Source organism: Camellia sinensis, chromosome 8 (assembly GCF_055761805.1).
Source record: "Camellia sinensis isolate YWXY chromosome 8, ASM5576180v1, whole genome shotgun sequence".
Taxonomy (NCBI): Eukaryota; Viridiplantae; Streptophyta; class Magnoliopsida; order Ericales; family Theaceae; genus Camellia; species Camellia sinensis.
This window is the reverse complement of record NC_138968.1, coordinates 137,001,469-137,018,904: the sequence shown is the minus strand read 5'-3', so window position 1 is coordinate 137,018,904 and position 17,436 is coordinate 137,001,469.

Below are 17,436 nucleotides of genomic sequence, written 5' to 3'. Positions count from 1 at the left end.
AGTACATCAGGCCTATGCTTCGAGAGGAGAGCGATTTAATCAGAGGCCACAGGGGCGCGTGTATGCTGTCACTGTGCCAGAGCAATTGCCAGAATCCTCAGTTGTGAGAGGTATTTTTGTTGTGTGTAATTCTTTGGCTAATGTATAAATAGACATGGGTGCGTCTCATTCATTTATATCTACTGCATTTGCTTCTGCATTAGGGTTAGAGGTAGCATGGTTAGTGCCTCCACTCAGAGTAGAGTCACCTGTTGGGGGTGCAGTTGATTTAGACCGGGGTTGTCGTGATTGTGAAATAGAAGTTGTCGGGCGTCGACTTCCATTTGCTTTTGTATTGCTGGACATGTCAAGTTTTGATGTCATTCTAGGCATGGACTGGTTGTGTTCGTACCGAGCTGTGATAGATTGTTACCATCAGAGGGTTACAGTTTGCACCTCAGGTGGTGATTGTTTTTACTTTCTGGGAAACCGAGTTGATAGGGTCTTGTCGCCAGTCTTTTACCCTCGTAGTAGAAGCAAACTTGGTGGCCTTCTTGCAGCTCTCTTGAATAGCGAGAGTGATGGGGCCCGTGTTGAGTTACCAAGAGTAGTTTGTGAATACCCGGATGTCTTTTCCAAAGATCTTACTAGTTTACCACCTCACCGGGAGATCGAGTTCTCCATAGAATTAGTGCTTGGCACGGCACAGATTTCCATGTCACCGTATAGATTTTCACCCGCTGAATTGAGTGAGTTGAAGATTCAACACTAGGAATTACTAGATAAGGGTTTTATTCGCCCTAGTACTTCACCTTGGGGAGCACCGGCTCTCGTTGCTAAAAAGAAAGATGGAGCCTTACGACTTTGTATTGATTATCGAAAGTTGAACCAAGTTACTGTTAAGAATAAGTACCCAATGCCTTATATAGATGATCTGTTTCATCATTTGAAAGGGTCTTGTTGTTTCTCTAAGATAGACCTGAGATTGGGTTATCATCAGTTGAGAGTAAGGGAGGAGGATATCCCGAAGACGGCATTCTGTATGCGGTATGGCCATTACGAGTTTCTTGTGATGCCTTTTGGGCTAACCAGTTATAGCGATCCCGGTTTTTCCTTCCTTTGTATACTGTATTCTAGACTTGGTTTCGTGGATTTGTTTTGTATCATTATCACTTCTAGCCTTTACTCTTTGTATTTGAGTTTTGGGTTGTGATGGGCAAGTTTAAAACAGGTTGGTTGCACTTTGAAACCAAAAGGTGATGCCCAGGTTTTTACCTTCACGCTCGAGCGGAAGTTTTAACGCTCAAGCGGGCTATTCGTTGTTGCTTCTCCGCTCGAGTGGGAGTTTTTACGCTCGAGCGTGGTTTTCCATCTCCCAGTACTTTACTCTGCAGTCCGTCCGCTCGAGCGATATTTTTTTTACGCTCGAGCGTGATCTCTTGATTTTGTCCCTCCGCTCGAGCGGAGAGTTTTACGCTCGAGCGGATACCATCGCCTGCAAAACTTCTGGAAGGGTGCAATCGACGCTCGAGCGGCTCTTTTCACGCTCGAGCGTGAGTCTGTGTCTTACGCTCGAGCGGGGTTTTTCACGCTCGAGCGTAGAGTCGACTACATCAGTCCGTGATTTCACTTTTTGGATCACTTTTTGACCTACTTTTTCTTTCTTAACTTTTAAAAACCGCCATTTGAGAGTTTCTCTCTCTACTCTCACCTTCTCTCTAAGATTTGATCTATTCTTTGGGGTCTTCTACCCTAGTTCCTTTGAAAGAAAGGTAGAGCTTCGCGAGAGCTTTCTTTTAATCTAAAAAAGAGAGGATTTGGAGCACTTTGGAATTTGAGCCTTCATCTCCGTCTTCTCCATTCGGGTTATTTTCTTCAAGGTAGGGATTTCCTACTCTATTTTATAAGTTTTGTTCTAAGTTTTGGTATTTTGATAAATTGGGGTTACTTTGATAATTTTGGGAAAAACCCTAGTTGTTTAAATTAATTAATTTGTATAATTAATTTAAGGGAAATTGGGAAATTTGGTTAAATTCATGAAATTGGGAAATTTATTGATTAAATGGTGTAGTTGGATAATGTAAATCACTCGCCCATTGAATTGTTGATATATTTATTTCCAATCTAGAAATAACTGTTTGGGCTATCGGTGGAGGATAGTCGTGATTGTTGTAGACATTGCATGTGGATTAGGAATAACTGAAACTAATCACATTGGTTAAGTCATTAATTTTGATTATTGCATTGATACAGAAAATACGTGTATTGATTGAGCATTGCATTTGCATACATTGTTTTGTGTGGGAGGAGATAGGGGATGTACTCCACGGTTTATGGGAAGATAGGGGATGGACCTCTAAACCGGATTTTGTTTGGGAGGAGATAGGGGATGGACTCCATTAGCATCACTTTCATGTGTGCTTATTTATATAGAAGTGTTTTATTGATACAACACTAAAATGTGTATCAATCTGGAAGTATGAAGTGTTTTGATTTGAGCTTGAGTCTCATTTGTTTGTAGATATTGGAAGGATGTGAATATGATATATATAATTCACTGTTGTAAGTTTGGCCAGGTTCTGAGCCATGTTGATAAAGTTGGAAAGTAAAACGTGTCTTAGACAATAGTGTCATGAGACTGTAAAATGAAGTAATTGATTATCTTGGTTAACCATTTGTTGAATGCTATTGCTTTATTCATTGCTTATATGTGGTTTAGTATATTTCTACTGGGCTGTGGCTCACCCTTTATGGGAACATCATTTTCAGGTTCAGGTGATAAGCTACCTCCAAGGACTTAGCTTGGAAGGACTTGGACTTTGAAGACTATTTCTAGTTATTTGTTGTTTTTTTTTTGTTTTTTTTATTGTTAGTATATGTAAACACTCAAGCCTAGGGCTTTATTTATATTTGAGTTAGAACTCATACTTTTGGTGTCCAAGTGTTGGCTTGGAAAGATGTAAGCCGTTAGGGCATTTAATTTGATGTTACATGTAATGTTTTTGTTTAGTAAGACTCTGAAGGATATTATAATGAATTATTGAAGTGTTTTCTTTAAATAATGCATGTCATTGATATATATAATGGGTTATTTTTTTGAGGGCGTTACACCAATGCACCTGCGGTGTTTATGGATCTAATGAATCGGATTTTTTGTGAGTTCTTAGATCGTTTTGTGGTTCTCTTTGTGGACGACATTTTGATTTATTCACCTTCCAAGGAGGAACATTTGCGAGTAGTACTTGAGTTACTTAAAGCCCACAAGCTGTATGCTAAGTATGAGAAATGTGAATTCTGGCTGAGAGAGGTTAAGTTCTTAGGCCATGTGGTATCTGGGGAAGGGGTGACTGTAGATTCATCCAAGATAAAGGCAGTGCAAGATTAGGCACAACCTAAGAATGCTTTCGAGATTCGTAGTTTCTTGGGGTTGACCGGGTATTACCGTAGGTTTGTGAAGGATTTTTCTAGGTTAGCTTCACCTTGGGCTAAGCTGACGAGAAAAGAAATCAAGTTCGTGTGGAGTGAGACTTGTGAGAAGTCGTTCCAAGAGCTTAAGATTAGACTCACCACTACTCCAGTATTGATTATTCCAGAGAGGGATTTGAGTTATTCAGTTTATTGTGATGCTTCACATGAAGGTTTAGGTTGTGTATTGATGCAAGAGGGTAAAGTAGTGGCCTATGGCTCGCGACAGTTGAAAATACATGAGAGGAATTACCCTACTTACGATTTAGAGTTAGCGGCGGTGATATTTGCCTTGAAAATTTGGAGGCACTATTTGTATGGAGAAAATTTGAAGTGTTCTCTAATCACAAGAGTCTAAAATATTTGTTTACACAAAAGGACTTGAATTTGAGACAGAGGAGGTGAATAGAATTCATAGAGGATTACGACTTTGAATTGCATTATCATCCGAGTAAGGCTAACATTGTGGCCGATGCTTTGAGTAGTAAGCCTATTAGTAGTGTGGCTTTTATCGCCTCGAGAGAATGGGAAATGTTGGGTACTCTCGGTGAATTTGACTTGCATCTAGGTGAGTCTGTTGAGTCTTCAGCTTTGTTTTCAGTAGTTGCACGACCTACACTTGTGAATCGAGTGTTGGAAGCGCAAAAGGGTAATCTTGAAGTGGAATCTTTTCGAGAGAAGATCTCCAATGGGAAAGTAGAAAGAGGTTTGATTGTGTATCCCGACTAGAGTGTGAGATACCGCGACCGTTTATTTGTACAGAGTCTTGTCGAGGGGAAGTACTCTGAGAGTTTCACCATTCACGCCTTGCGGTGCATCCGGGAGGCACAAAGATGTATCATGATCTTAGTCGCCAATTTTGGTGGAGAGGTATGAAAAATGATGTAGTTGTGTTTGTATCAAAGTGCCTTACTTGTCAACAAGTGAAGGCTGAGCATCAGAAGCTAGCGGGTTTGTTACAACCCTTGCTTATAGCTGAGTGGAAGTGGGAACATATCACGATGGATTTTGTTGTGGGTCTTCCGAGGACTCAACGGGGTAATGATGCCATTTGGGTGGTAGTTGACCGTTTAACTAAGTCAGCACATTTTATTCCTATGCGTGTGAGTGACTCGATAGATTATCTTGCCGATTTGTATATTAGGGACATAGTGAGGTTACACGGGGTCCCTGTGACGATTGTGTCAGATAGAGATCCGCGTTTCATTGCTCGATTGTGGCAAAGTTTGCAAAGTGCCTTGGGTACTAAATTGACCTTTAGCACTGCGTATCATCCTCAGACTGACAGGTAGTCTGAGCGTACTATCCAGATTCTTAAGGATATGCTTCGAGGCTGTGTTCTTGACTTTAAGGGTTCGTGGGAGAGGCATTTACCATTAGTGGAGTTTGCCTATAACAACAGCTTTCAATCGAGTATTGGCATGGCATCGTTTGAGGCCTTGTATGGTCGACCGTATAGATCTCCTGTGTGTTGGGCCGAGGTGGGCGATGCACCTTTGTTAGGTCCAGAGTTGGTTCGGGAAACGACAGAGAAAGTAGTACTTATTTGTAAGAGGCTAGCTACGGCTTAGAGTCACCAGAAAAGTTATGCCGACCGTAGGAGGAGACCTTTGTCTTTTGAAGTAGGGGATCATGTCTTTTTGAAGATATCACCTAGAGGGAGTTTGATGAGATTTGGGAAGAGCAGGAAGTTATCCCCTCAGTTTATTGGCCCTTTTGAAATCCTTGAGCGGATTGGGGAGGTTGCTTATTGTTTGGCATTACCGCCATAGTTTTCAGGGGTTCACAACGTGTTTCATATTAGTATGCTTCGGAAATACGAGCTAGATCCATCACATGTGTTGGATTGGACCGACTTAGAGGTAGATGGGGATGCCTCGTATGAGGAGAGACCGATGAGAGTCTTGGATAGGCGGGATCAAGTCTTGCGAGGCAAGACAATTCCCTTGGTAAAAGTATTATGGAAACATCACGGGGTCGAGGAAGCGACTTGGGAACGTGAGCTAGAAGTCCGAGAGAAATATCCAGATTTGTTTGTTGATGCATGAGCATGTATTGAGAAATTAATTATGTTAATGAAAAGTATAAGCATTGTATGTGTTTGAACTTGTAAGAACATTGTATATGCCATTATTGTTTGGGAAAGACATAGATTCAATATAAACATTGCATATGTTTTGAGAATGTGAAATATTGTGGGTGTTATATCACTCTCAGAAGCATTGTATATGCTGTTGGTAATCATTTTGGAAATTGGCTAAAACATGGTTTGAAACATGATTTGTAATTTCGGGGATGAAATTCTTTAAGGGGGGGAGGTTATAGTGACCCAGATTTTTACCTGACTTTCATTGTGTTTCGGACTCGGATTCCATGATTGTATACTGTTGTCTATGTCATGTTTCATTCCTTTAACCCCTTCTATTTGAGTTTTGGATTATGTTGGGCGTGCTTGGAACAGGTTGGTTGTTAGTTGGTCTAGAATGTTGTTGCCCAGATTTTGGCTTCTTTGCTCGAGCGAGGCTTCTTACGCTCGAGCGAGCCTTGTGAAATTGTTTCTTTGCTCGAGCGAGACTTCTTGCGCACGAGCATGCGTCTGAGTTGGTGACAGACCTGAAGCTTTGCATTCTACGCTTAGGCAACGCTTCTTGTGCTCGAGCGAGGCGACATTTTGTGTCTGGTTGCTCGAGCGAGAACTCCTTCACTCGAGCGAGCCTGTTTATATCAGATTGTGGATGAGATATTTCAGAACACTTTTGCAGCTCACTCTTTCTCTAAAACCCTCCAAGAACGCAGGTTTTCATACTTTTTCTCTAGAAACCATCTTCTCTTTTTGATTTCTCCAAATCCATTAGAATTTTGGCCATAGTTCCTTCGTCAAAGTTGTGTAACTTCTCGAGGGCTTCGTTGTGTGTGGTGGAGATCGAGTTTCATCGTCGTTGATTTTGGGGGTTTCAACTCTTTTCTTCTTCAAACTTGAGGTAGAGATTTTTTTTGAGTCATATATATGTTTTTGCAAGATCTAGACGATTTTGAAGTCATCCTTTGAATTGCTTTGAAAATGGGTAGTTGATTCAAGAAGATTAGTAATTTTTGAAAGTGGGTTTATTTTCTAGTTTCCTTAAAAATAGAAATTGAGGGTTTTGAACTATGTTGATTGAAGAAAGAGGATTTTGGTGAGATTTTTCTCAAATGTTTGAAGATGGATGGTTTTGGTGAGAAAACCTAAAAATTGGGGATTTTTAAAAGAAGTTGAAAATCCATGGTTGATATTGTTATATTTATTTTGAATGCCCAAAATAAATGATGTTTGGAAAATTTCTTGTTTATATTGTATAAATGATAAATTTTGAGAATATGAGAGTTGTTGTTCATTTTAAAAATTGTTATTCAAAATGTTGATTTAGTCTTGAAATGGCTAATTTGTTGAAAATGCTCGAAATATGGAAGATGTGTTATTCCTCGGATGAATTGAAATAAATGTATATTTATTCATCTTGTGAAATTGCATGGAAAGGAGAAATGAGAATTTTGATCACAATGGTAGTATTGTGTGAAAGAATTGGAAATGGAAGAATTGTTGCATTGTATTGATTATTGTTACATTGGCATATTAATTCATTTGATTACATTAAATTTTGAAAGTTGATTCGAAAACTTGCATTGAGGAAAGAATGTTGAAAAACAAGTTTTCATGAAGTGGTTTTGGGGTAAATATAGTGGTAAGTCTTGAAAGGGAGTGTAGATGATAGGTGTCGAGCCTTTCAGTTAATACTTGTAAAAATGACAAATTATGGGTGTCGAGCCCTCCAGTTGATGCTAGTAAAAATGACAAATTGGTAGTACTTATATAGTCTAATTGCAAACACAGACCTAGGGACTACCAAAGTTGTATTTACCGCTCCTTGAATTAAATTGTTAAGTTTTGAACAATGAAAAATTGCATGGCATCATTGAGCATGATGGTTTTCAAAAGATGATGATGTGAATTATTTACAAAAAGGTATAGCATGGTATATGCATTCATCTCTTGAGATTTTTATAAAATGTATATACTTTGTGAAGGATTTTCCTACTGGGCTTTATGCTCACCCTACGGGATTTTTGTGCAGGAAAAGACATGGTGAATCCGCCTAACTGAGTGGAAATGTGTGTGTTGAGAGCACAAGGTTCTCATCTGCTGTGATTTTATTTGCAAGCCAAGGGCTTTGTATGTGTGGGTTTGAATAACCGTTCTGTGTAATCGGGCTTAAGCCTCGGAAACTTATAAACCCTTGGGGGTATTGTATTTGTTTATTTACTTGTTGTCAGAGTTGATGTATTATAGCATGAGGAACTATTTACATTATGAAATGCAAGTGTGGGAATGCATAATTGGCTTTCCTTTAAAAGGGCCATGATGATTGTGTTGTCATTTGGGTATGGAAATTGGGGCGTTACAGTGAGCTAGTGGTTGCTTATCCCCTGTCTATACATGTTGTCACGATCCGAAACCGCCCCTATTGGTTAAGGCCATAACCAGCCAGTAATCACGAGATTACCTACGGCCTCAAACCAAATAAGACAAAACTTATCAGAGTAAAGGGGCCAAACAGAAGCAATTTGAAACTTTGTCCATAGAGCCGTGCTTATATGCACATCATAACATTCCATACCCACTCATCTTAATAACTCACGTCAGAAAATGCAGTAACATAAAATTCTGCACAGACAAGATCATTCAAATCTAAGTCAGACAAACAAGGCTATATAAAGACGTAAACCAAAGTCCTCGCCAACATGACAAAATAACATAGAATGGCAAAAGGACGAAGATGTGTCTCGTGCGTGAGACGCAATATAGCGATCCCGGTTTCCCTTTTCTTAAATTGTTGTATCCGGACTTAGGTTCCGTGGAGTTGGTTGTTATGTATACCTTATTCACATCCTTTCTTACTTTGTATCTGAGTTATAGGATGTGTTGGGCAGGTTTTGTTACAGGTTGGTTGAGGTTTAGAAACCAAAACTAGTTGCCCAGATTTTTACCTGTCCGCTCGAGCGGGGAGTTTGACGCTCGAGCGCGGATCCTTTTGTTGCGTGTCCGCTCGAGCGGGGGGTTTTGGCGCTCAAGCGGGAAAAACACCAATCCAGTATCTCCTCTGTAGTGTTGTACGCTCGAGCGGCGGTTGTGACGCTCGAGCGGGAGTGTGTGAGTGCCGCTCGAGCAGAGAGTTGGACGCTCGAGCAGGAGACCTGTCTGCAAAAGTGCTGGGAGTGTGCATCCGCCGCTCGAGCGGGAGTTTGGCCGCTTGAGCGGGAGTCTGTGAGTGACGCTCGAGCGGGGATTTGGCCACTCGAGTGGGGCGACTGGGTTAAAGCTCCGTGTTTTGACTTTTAAAATCACTTTTTCCACTTCTCTTCTCTCTCTTACTTTTCCAAAAACACCATTGTTGAGCTTCTCACTCTAGAGCTCTACCTTCTCTCTAGGTATTGATCTAGTAGGAGTGATTTCCTCACCTTTGGCCTTTACAAAAAAGTTGTTGATCGTCGAGGGCCATCTTTTGATCTGAAAAGTTCGTGGTTTGGAGCATTTTCGTTTCCATCATCTTCTTGGTTGGGTGTCATTCTTTGAGGTAGGGATAACCTACTCCTCACTATGGGTTTTGTCTTTAAATTTTAGCATTTTGAGATGTTGGGGTTGGGTTGGTAATGTTGTGAAAGTTTGGGGCTTTTGTGTAAATTTACAAAAGTTGGGGTTTTAGCTATATAAAACCTAGATGCATGTTTGGCATGGAAAAGTGAAATTAATGTTAAAACATTAATGAAAATGGAACCTAAGGGTTGTAATGTTAATTATGGAAAATGCCTTAATTACATTGGTTAATTAATTCGCATAATTAATTGTGAGGAATGAGAAATTGATTTGGAAATGTATGGAATTAAAGGGTGTAGTTGGATTATTTATCACTCACCTGGTTGAAATGTTGATTATATATCCATTGTTGCATTTATTTTCTGTATAGAAATAACTGCTTTGGGCTATTGGTGGAGGATAGTCTTGATTGTTGTAGACAATGCATGATGATTAGGCAAACTGAAACTAATCACTGGAATGTGTCATTGAGTATGACGGTTGGAAGAATACATTAAATTTATGTGTTGTGTGATGATGTGTATAATTATTGTTTATATACATTGTGTCGTGTTGGAGGAGATAGGGGATGTACTCCACGGTCTAGGGGATGATAGGGGATGGACCTCAAAACCGGATGTTGTTGGGAGAAGATAGGGGATGGACTCCATAGATAGAGCTCATATGCTTATCTAGTAATGTGTTGACATAGCTCATATGCTTGTCTTTGGAAGTGTGATAGTGCTCTTATGCATATCTATGGAAGTGATGATATAGCTTGAATGCTTATTTGTTGATGTGTTGATATAGCTAGTATGCTTATCTAATATGAATTGAGAGGAAGTTGAATATAAGTTACTGTCTCATATAAGTTGTTTGGCCAGGTTCTAAGCCATGGTTATAAATTGAGAATTGAAAAGAATTGGAAAATGGATTGTAACATGGACTTGTATGTCATGAAACCGTAAAGTGTGATAAGGGAAAGTATCAGTGTTGGCCATCTATCAATTGCTAATCTTTTAGTCATTGTTCATATTTGGTTTAGTGTATTTCTACTGGGCTGTGGCTCACCCTATATGGGAATATCATTTTCAGGTACAGGTAGCATGCCACCTCCAAGGACGTAGCTTGGGAGGCTTGAGGCGGGTTGACTTTTGTTGTTTAGTTTCTTTGTTGTATTACATATATATTCAAGCCAAGGGCTTAATGTGTAAATGAGTTAGCACTCTTTTGTTGTAACCAAGTGTTAACTTGGAAAGCTGTAAGCCTTTAGGGCATTTGCTTTTGTCATTAACATGTAATACTTTTTGGTAATGGAACTTGATGAATAGAAGAACGTGGAGCTTTTATTTATCAATGCATGTCTATTGATGGGTTTTATGTTATGATTTTGAGGGCGTTACAACTTGGTATCAGAGCGTACCGGGTTCGAATACTTTGGGTACGTGGGAAGTGATTAGTATCACAATGGGTTGTCTCGCTTGATAGAGACTTAGGTGTAGTGTCATATGCTATGTGTTTAAATTGATAACATGCTTATGTGTTTATATGGGTATGGGATTTAATTTCTAGGATGTTGATTGGATCCTTGGGTTTCTGGGAGTCTTGTTGGAAAGGCACTTGATCAATGCCGTTTCTAACCGGAACTCTAGTAACGCCTCGGGACTATCATTATCTGGAAATGAAATTCGTAAGTGCTTATGTGTTTATGTGCTTACGTGGAGTGAATTACAGTTGTCCATGCATTAGGACGTGAGTGTTTAGTTTTGGCACATTTGTGAATGTGCTAACGTTCTGTATTACCTTTATTAGGATGTCAGGACGAGGAAGAGGTGCTAGGCATAGTAGGCCTGTGAGGCAGGAAGTACCTTTACCGGAGGATATTCCGGCAGTGCAGGAGGGAGTTGGCCAGGCCAATGTGGCCGAGCCAGCGGGTCAGCAGGCCATGAGTGCCTTGGCCCGAGAGATAGCAGGAGGTTTTGGGTACTCTTAGAGCAGGGAATCAGGCAGCTGAGGCAGGGCCTTCTTTCTTGAAGAGGGAGTTCTTCCGGTCTAATTCGGACGAGTTTGTTGGAGATCCGAAGGAACCACTGAAGGCTGACGAGTGGTTGGAACAAATGAGTAAGACGTTCGAGAGGCATCGAGGACGGAGCATTGAAAGTGACCTTGGCATCCTTCCAGCTGAAGGGAGATGCGGGTCAATGGTGGAAGTACGAGAAAGCTCGTGTTGGTGGTACATGGGAGGCGTTTGTAAATGCTTTCCAGGAGAGGTTCTTATCTGCAGTTGCTAGGGAGAAACTGAGGGATCAGTTTAGCCGGCTTAAGCAGCAGGGTATGTCTGTGGCAGAGTTTGAGGCCACTTTTACTAGCTTGTCCAGGTTTGCACCTGAGTTGGTGGCGTCCGAAGAACGCCGTTGCTATGAGTTTGAGCAGAAGTTGAGGCGGGGCCTCAAGTTGAGGGTTGGTGGGTCTTACATCTGAGAGTATAGACATTTGGTGGATGCTGCAGCTCATATGGAGCTTATGATGCAGGAGGAGGAGGAGGAGGAGGAGAAGCATGCAGGCTCCAAGAGGGGCCAGGATGGTCAGGGAGATGGCAGGAGACGGAGGGGTTACAATCCTCAGCAGTCTCAGGGTGGAGTTGCTAGATCGACCTTTCCGGTGCCGAGTGCAGGCTCGGGGAGAGGTAATCAGGGAGGTTTGACTTGCTACACTTGTGGCCAGCTGGGTCACAAGTCTTCAGTTTGCCCGCAGAAGGGCGGAGGTCAAAGAGCTACTTCTTCTTCAGCTAGACGCCAGAGTCAGAGTTTGGGCAGGGGGCAGCCCTTATCTTGCTATCAGTGTGGGCAGCCTGGGCACCTGAAGAGGTTTTGCCCACAGTTGAGTGCCACTTCAGGAGCGTCTGGTTCTAGACAGACGCAGGGGTTTCAGCCAGCTCAGTTTGTGCAGGCCTCGAGGGCCAACGTCGTCCCAGTCAGTGCAGCAGTCATATGCCCCGAGGGGTGAGCAAGTAGATCAGGGGCCTACGAGGCGTGTGTATGCTGTTGCCGCGCAGGATCTTGTACCGGCTCCATCAGTAGTGAGAGGTACCTTTTTGCTTTGCAACTCGGTTGCTAATGTGTTGATTGATACGGGTGCATCTCATTCTTTTGTATCTGCTGCATTTGCATCTGTTTTGGAGTTGGAGTTAGCACAGTTAGCATCTCCTATATGTGTAGTGTCGCCTCTTGGGGGTGAACTAATCTTGAAACAGGGTTGTAGAGGTTGCGATATAGAGGTCGCCGACTATAGACTTGCGTTCCCTTTTGTGGTTATGCCCATGAAGGGTTTTGATGTTATTTTGGGTATGGACTGGCTATCGTCATACCGGGCTGTTATCGATTGCTACCGCCAGAGGGTCACGTTATGTACCTTGAGCGGGGAGTGGTTCCACTTCTTGGGAGACCGGGTTGGTAATGTTTTGCCACCGGGGTATGATTCGCGAGGGCGGAGTGAGCTTAGTGGTCTACTTGCTAGCTTTGAGAGTGGTGAGTGTGGTGAGACCCAGATTGTGTTGCCGAGAGTGGTTTGTGAGTATTCGGATGTCTTTCCCGAGGACCTTGTTAGTTTGCCACCTCACAGAGAGATAGAGTTCTCTATTGATCTAGTGCCCGGCACGGCGCCGATTTCTATGGCACCTTACCGTTTTGCTCCAGCAGAGTTGGTTGAGTTGAAAGTTTAGCTCCAGGAATTGCTAGATAAGGGCTTTGTTCGCCCTAGTGTTTCACCGTGGGGAGCACCGGCCCTCTTTGCTAAAAAGAAAGATGGTGCCTTGAGATTATGTATTGACTACCGAAAGTTGAATCGGGTTACGATCAAGAATAAGTACCCTATGCCCCGCATAGATGATTTGTTTGACCAGTTGAAGGGTTCCCGCTGTTTCTCTAAGATAGACTTGAGATCGGGCTACCATCAGTTGAGGGTCAGGGAGGAGGATATTCCGAAGACGGCATTCCGTACACGGTATGGCCATTATGAGTTTCTAGTGATGCCATTTGGGCTTACCAACGCACCGGCAGTCTTTATGGACTTGATGAACCGGATCTTCCGGGAATTCTTGGATCGTTTTGTAGTCGTTTTCGTGGACGACATCCTGGTTTATTCACCTTCAGAGGAGGAGCACGAGGCACACTTGAGAGTGGTGCTTGAGTTACTTAGAGCCCATAGGCTGCACACCAAGTTTGGGAAGTGTGAGTTCTGGCTAGGAGAAGTCAAGTTCTTAGGCTATGTGGTCTCCAAGGAAGGGGTGTCTGTTGATACATCCAAGACTGAGGCAGTGCAGGATTGGGCACAGCCTAAGAGTGTGTTTGAGATCCGCAGTTTTCTGGGATTAGCTGGGTATTACCGCCGGTTTGTGAAGGATTTCTCCAGGTTAGCTTCGCCATTGACTAGACTGACTCGGAAGGGAGTCAAATTTGTGTGGAGTGAGACTTGTGAAAAGTCATTCCAAGAGCTGAAAGTTAGATTGACCACCGCTCCGGTATTGATTATTCCGGAGAGAGGGCTGGGTTATGCAGTCTATTGTGATGCCTCACGAGAGGGTTTGGGTTGTGTGTTGATGCAAGAAGGGAAAGTGGTAGCTTATGGCTCACGTCAGTTGAAAACACACGAGAAGAATTACCCTACACATGACCTAGAGTTAGCGACTGTGATCTTTCCCTTGAAAATCTGGAGGCACTACCTTTATGGTGAGAGATTCGAGGTGTTCTAGGATCATAAGAGTCTGAAATATCTGTTTACATAGAAAGACTTGAACTTGAGGCAGAGGAGATGGATAGAATTTATTGAGGATTACGACTTTGAGTTGCATTATCACCCGGGAAAGGCCAATGTTGTGGCCGATGCCCTTAGTAGGAAATCCATTAGTGATGTAGCTTGTATCGCCATCCGGGAATGGGAGATGTTGGGGGCGCTTGGCGAGTTTGACTTGCTTCTGGGTGAATCAGCTGAGGCTGCGGCCTTGTTTTCTGTTGTTGCGCAGCCTACACTTGTGACCCGAATGTTAGAGGCACAAAGAGGTGACCTTGGGGTAGAGTCCTTCCGAGAGAAGATCTCCAGTGGGAATGTCGAGAAGAGTTTGACGGTGTATCCCGACCAGAGTGTGAGATACCGTGACCGTTTGTTTGTGCCGGAGTCTTGCCGAGAGAAAGTACTCTGAGAGTTCCATCATTTACGTCTTGCAGTGCATCCGGGAGGCACTAAGATGTATCGGGATTTAAGTCGCCAGTTTTGGTGGCGGGGTATGAAGAGAGATGTGGCAGCTTTCGTGTTTAAGTGCCTTACTTGCCAGCAAGTGAAGGCCGAGCATCAGAGGCCAGCGGGTTTGTTGTAACCCTTGCTTATTGCCGAGTGGAAGTGGGAGCATGTCACTATGGACTTCGTTGTAGGTCTTCCGAGGACTCAGCGGGGTAGTGATGCCATTTGGGTGGTTGTAGACCGGTTGACTAAGTTGGCGCACTTCATTCCTATGCGCGTGAGAGATTCGGTAGACCATCTTGCCGACTTGTATATTCGGGACATAGTGAGGTTGCACGGGGTCCCAGTGACGATCGTCTCAGATAGAGATCCTCGTTTTACTGCTAGGTTGTGGCAGAGTTTGCAGAGTGCCTTGGGCACTAAGTTGACCTTCAGTACGGCTTATCATCCTCAGACTGACGGGCAGTCCGAGCGTACTATTTAGATCCTTGAGGATATGCTTCGGGGTTGTGTCCTTGACTTTAGTGGGACATGGGAGAGGCACTTACCATTGGTGGAGTTTGCCTACAACAACAACTTTCAGTCTAGTATCGGTATGGCACCGTTTGAGGCCTTGTATGGCCGGCCTTGTAGGTCTCCGGTTTGTTGGGCCGAGGTGTGTGATGCACCTTTGTTGGGTCCGGAACTGGCTAGGGAGACGACGGAGAAAGTTGAACTTATCCGTAGGAGGCTTGTTACAGCCCAGAGTCGTCAGAAATCTTATGCTGACCATAGAAGGAGGCCTTTGGCGTTTGAGATAGGTGATCATGTCTTTCTGAAGATATCACCTAGGCGGGGGTTGATGAGGTTTGGGAAGAGTGGGAAGTTATCCTCTCGATTTATTGGGCCTTTTGAGATCCTTGAGAGGATTGGCGAGGTTGCTTATCGTTTAGCGTTGCCGCCACAGTTGTCCGGAGTTCATGACGTGTTTCATGTGAGTATGCTTCGGAAGTATGAGCCGGATCCATCGCATGTGTTAGATTGGACCGACTTGGAGGTAGATGAGGATGCCTCGTATGAGGAGAGACCGGTTCGGGTCTTGGATAGGCGGGATCAGGTCCTGCGTGGCAAGACCATCCCTTTGGTAAAGGTTTTGTGGAAACATCGCGGAGTGGAGGAAGCCACTTGGGAACGTGAGCTGGAGGTCCACGAGAAATGTCCGGACTTGTTTATTAATGAGTAATCTTGTATTTAGATTTTGTAATGTTGTTAGACTTAAGAGCTTTATATATGTCTTAATTTGTAAAACATTGGTAATGTTTTGGTTTAATGGAAGTATGTTGTAGAACTTACCTTGATGTGGGAGTTGATTATGATATTGCATATGTTGGCCATATTGTAGAATTGGAGTTGTATCATGTATATTGATTATGATATGAATTGTGAACCATGTATGTTGGGAATGGTTGGAAATGGAAGAAAATTGCATGTTAATAATGCACTTGTAATATATGTTATGAAATGCCTCTTGAAAAGAGATGGAATTGACCGGTAATGGGTCGAAATGTTTAATATTTTGTCGTAATATTGTTGGTCATGGAGAAAACCTATTTTTGAACTTGTGTTTAATTTCGGGGACGGAATTCTTTAAGGGGGGGAGGTTATAGCGATCCCGGTTTCCCTTTTCTTAAATTGTTGTATCCGGACTTAGGTTCCGTGGAGTTGGTTGTTATGTATACCTTATTCACATCCTTTCTTACTTTGTATCTGAGTTATAGGATGTGTTGGGCAAGTTTTGTTACAGGTTGGTTGAGGTTTAGAAACCAAAACTAGTTGCCCAGATTTTTACCTGTCCGCTCGAGCGGGGAGTTTGACGCTCGAGTGGGGATCCTTTTGTTGCGTGTCTGCTCGAGCGGGGGGTTTTGGCGCTCGAGCGGGAAAAACACCAATCTAGTATCTCCTCTGTAGTGTTGTACGCTCGAGCGGCGGTTGTGACGCTCGAGCGGGAGTGTGTGAGTGCCGCTCGAGCAGAGAGTTGGACACTCGAGCGGGAGACCTGTCTGCAAAAGTGCTGGGAGTGTGCATCCGCCGCTCGAGCGGGAGTTTGGCCGCTTGAGCGGGAGTCTGTGAGTGACGCTCGAGCGGGGATTTGGCCGCTCGAGCGGGGCGACTGGGTTAAAGCTCCGTGTTTTGACTTTTAAAATTACTTTTTCCACTTCTCTTCTCTCTCTTACTTTTCCAAAAACACCATTGTTGAGCTTCTCACTCTAAAGCTCTACCTTCTCTCTAGGTATTGATCTAGTAGGAGTGATTTCCTCACCTTTGGCCTTTACAAAAAAGTTGTTGATCGTCGAGGGCCATCTTTTGATCCGAAACGTTCGTGGTTTGGAGCATTTTCGTTTCCATCATCTTCTTGGTTGGGTGTCATTCTTTGAGGTAGGGATAACCTACTCCTTACTATGGGTTTTGTCTTTAAATTTTAGCATTTTGAGATGTTGGGGTTGGGTTGGTAATGTTGTGAAAGTTTGGGGCTTTTGTGTAAATTTACAAAAGTTGGGGTTTTAGCTATATAAAACCTAGATGCATGTTTGGCATGGAAAAGTGAAATTAATGTTAAAACATTAATGAAAATGGAACCTAAGGGTTGTAATGTTAATTATGGAAAATGCCTTAATTACATTGGTTAATTAATTCGCATAATTAATTATGAGGAATGAGAAATTGATTTGGAAATGTATGGAATTAAAGGGTGTAGTTGGATTATTTATCACTCACCTGGTTGAAATGTTGATTATATATCCATTGTTGCATTTATTTTCTGTATAGAAATAACTGCTTTGGGTTATCGGTGGAGGATAGTCTTGATTGTTGTAGACAATGCATGATGATTAGGCAAACTGAAACTAATCACTTGAATGTGTCATTGAGTATGACGGTTGGAAGAATACATTAAATTTATGTGTTGTGTGATGATGTGTATAATTATTGTTTATATGCATTGTGTCGTGTTGGAGGAGATAGGGGATGTACTCCACGGTTTAGGGGATGATAGGGGATGGACCTCTAAACTGGATGTTGTTGGGAGAAGATAGGGGATGGACTCCATAGATAGAGCTCATATGCTTATCTAGTAATGTGTTGACATAGCTCATATGCTTGTCTTTGGA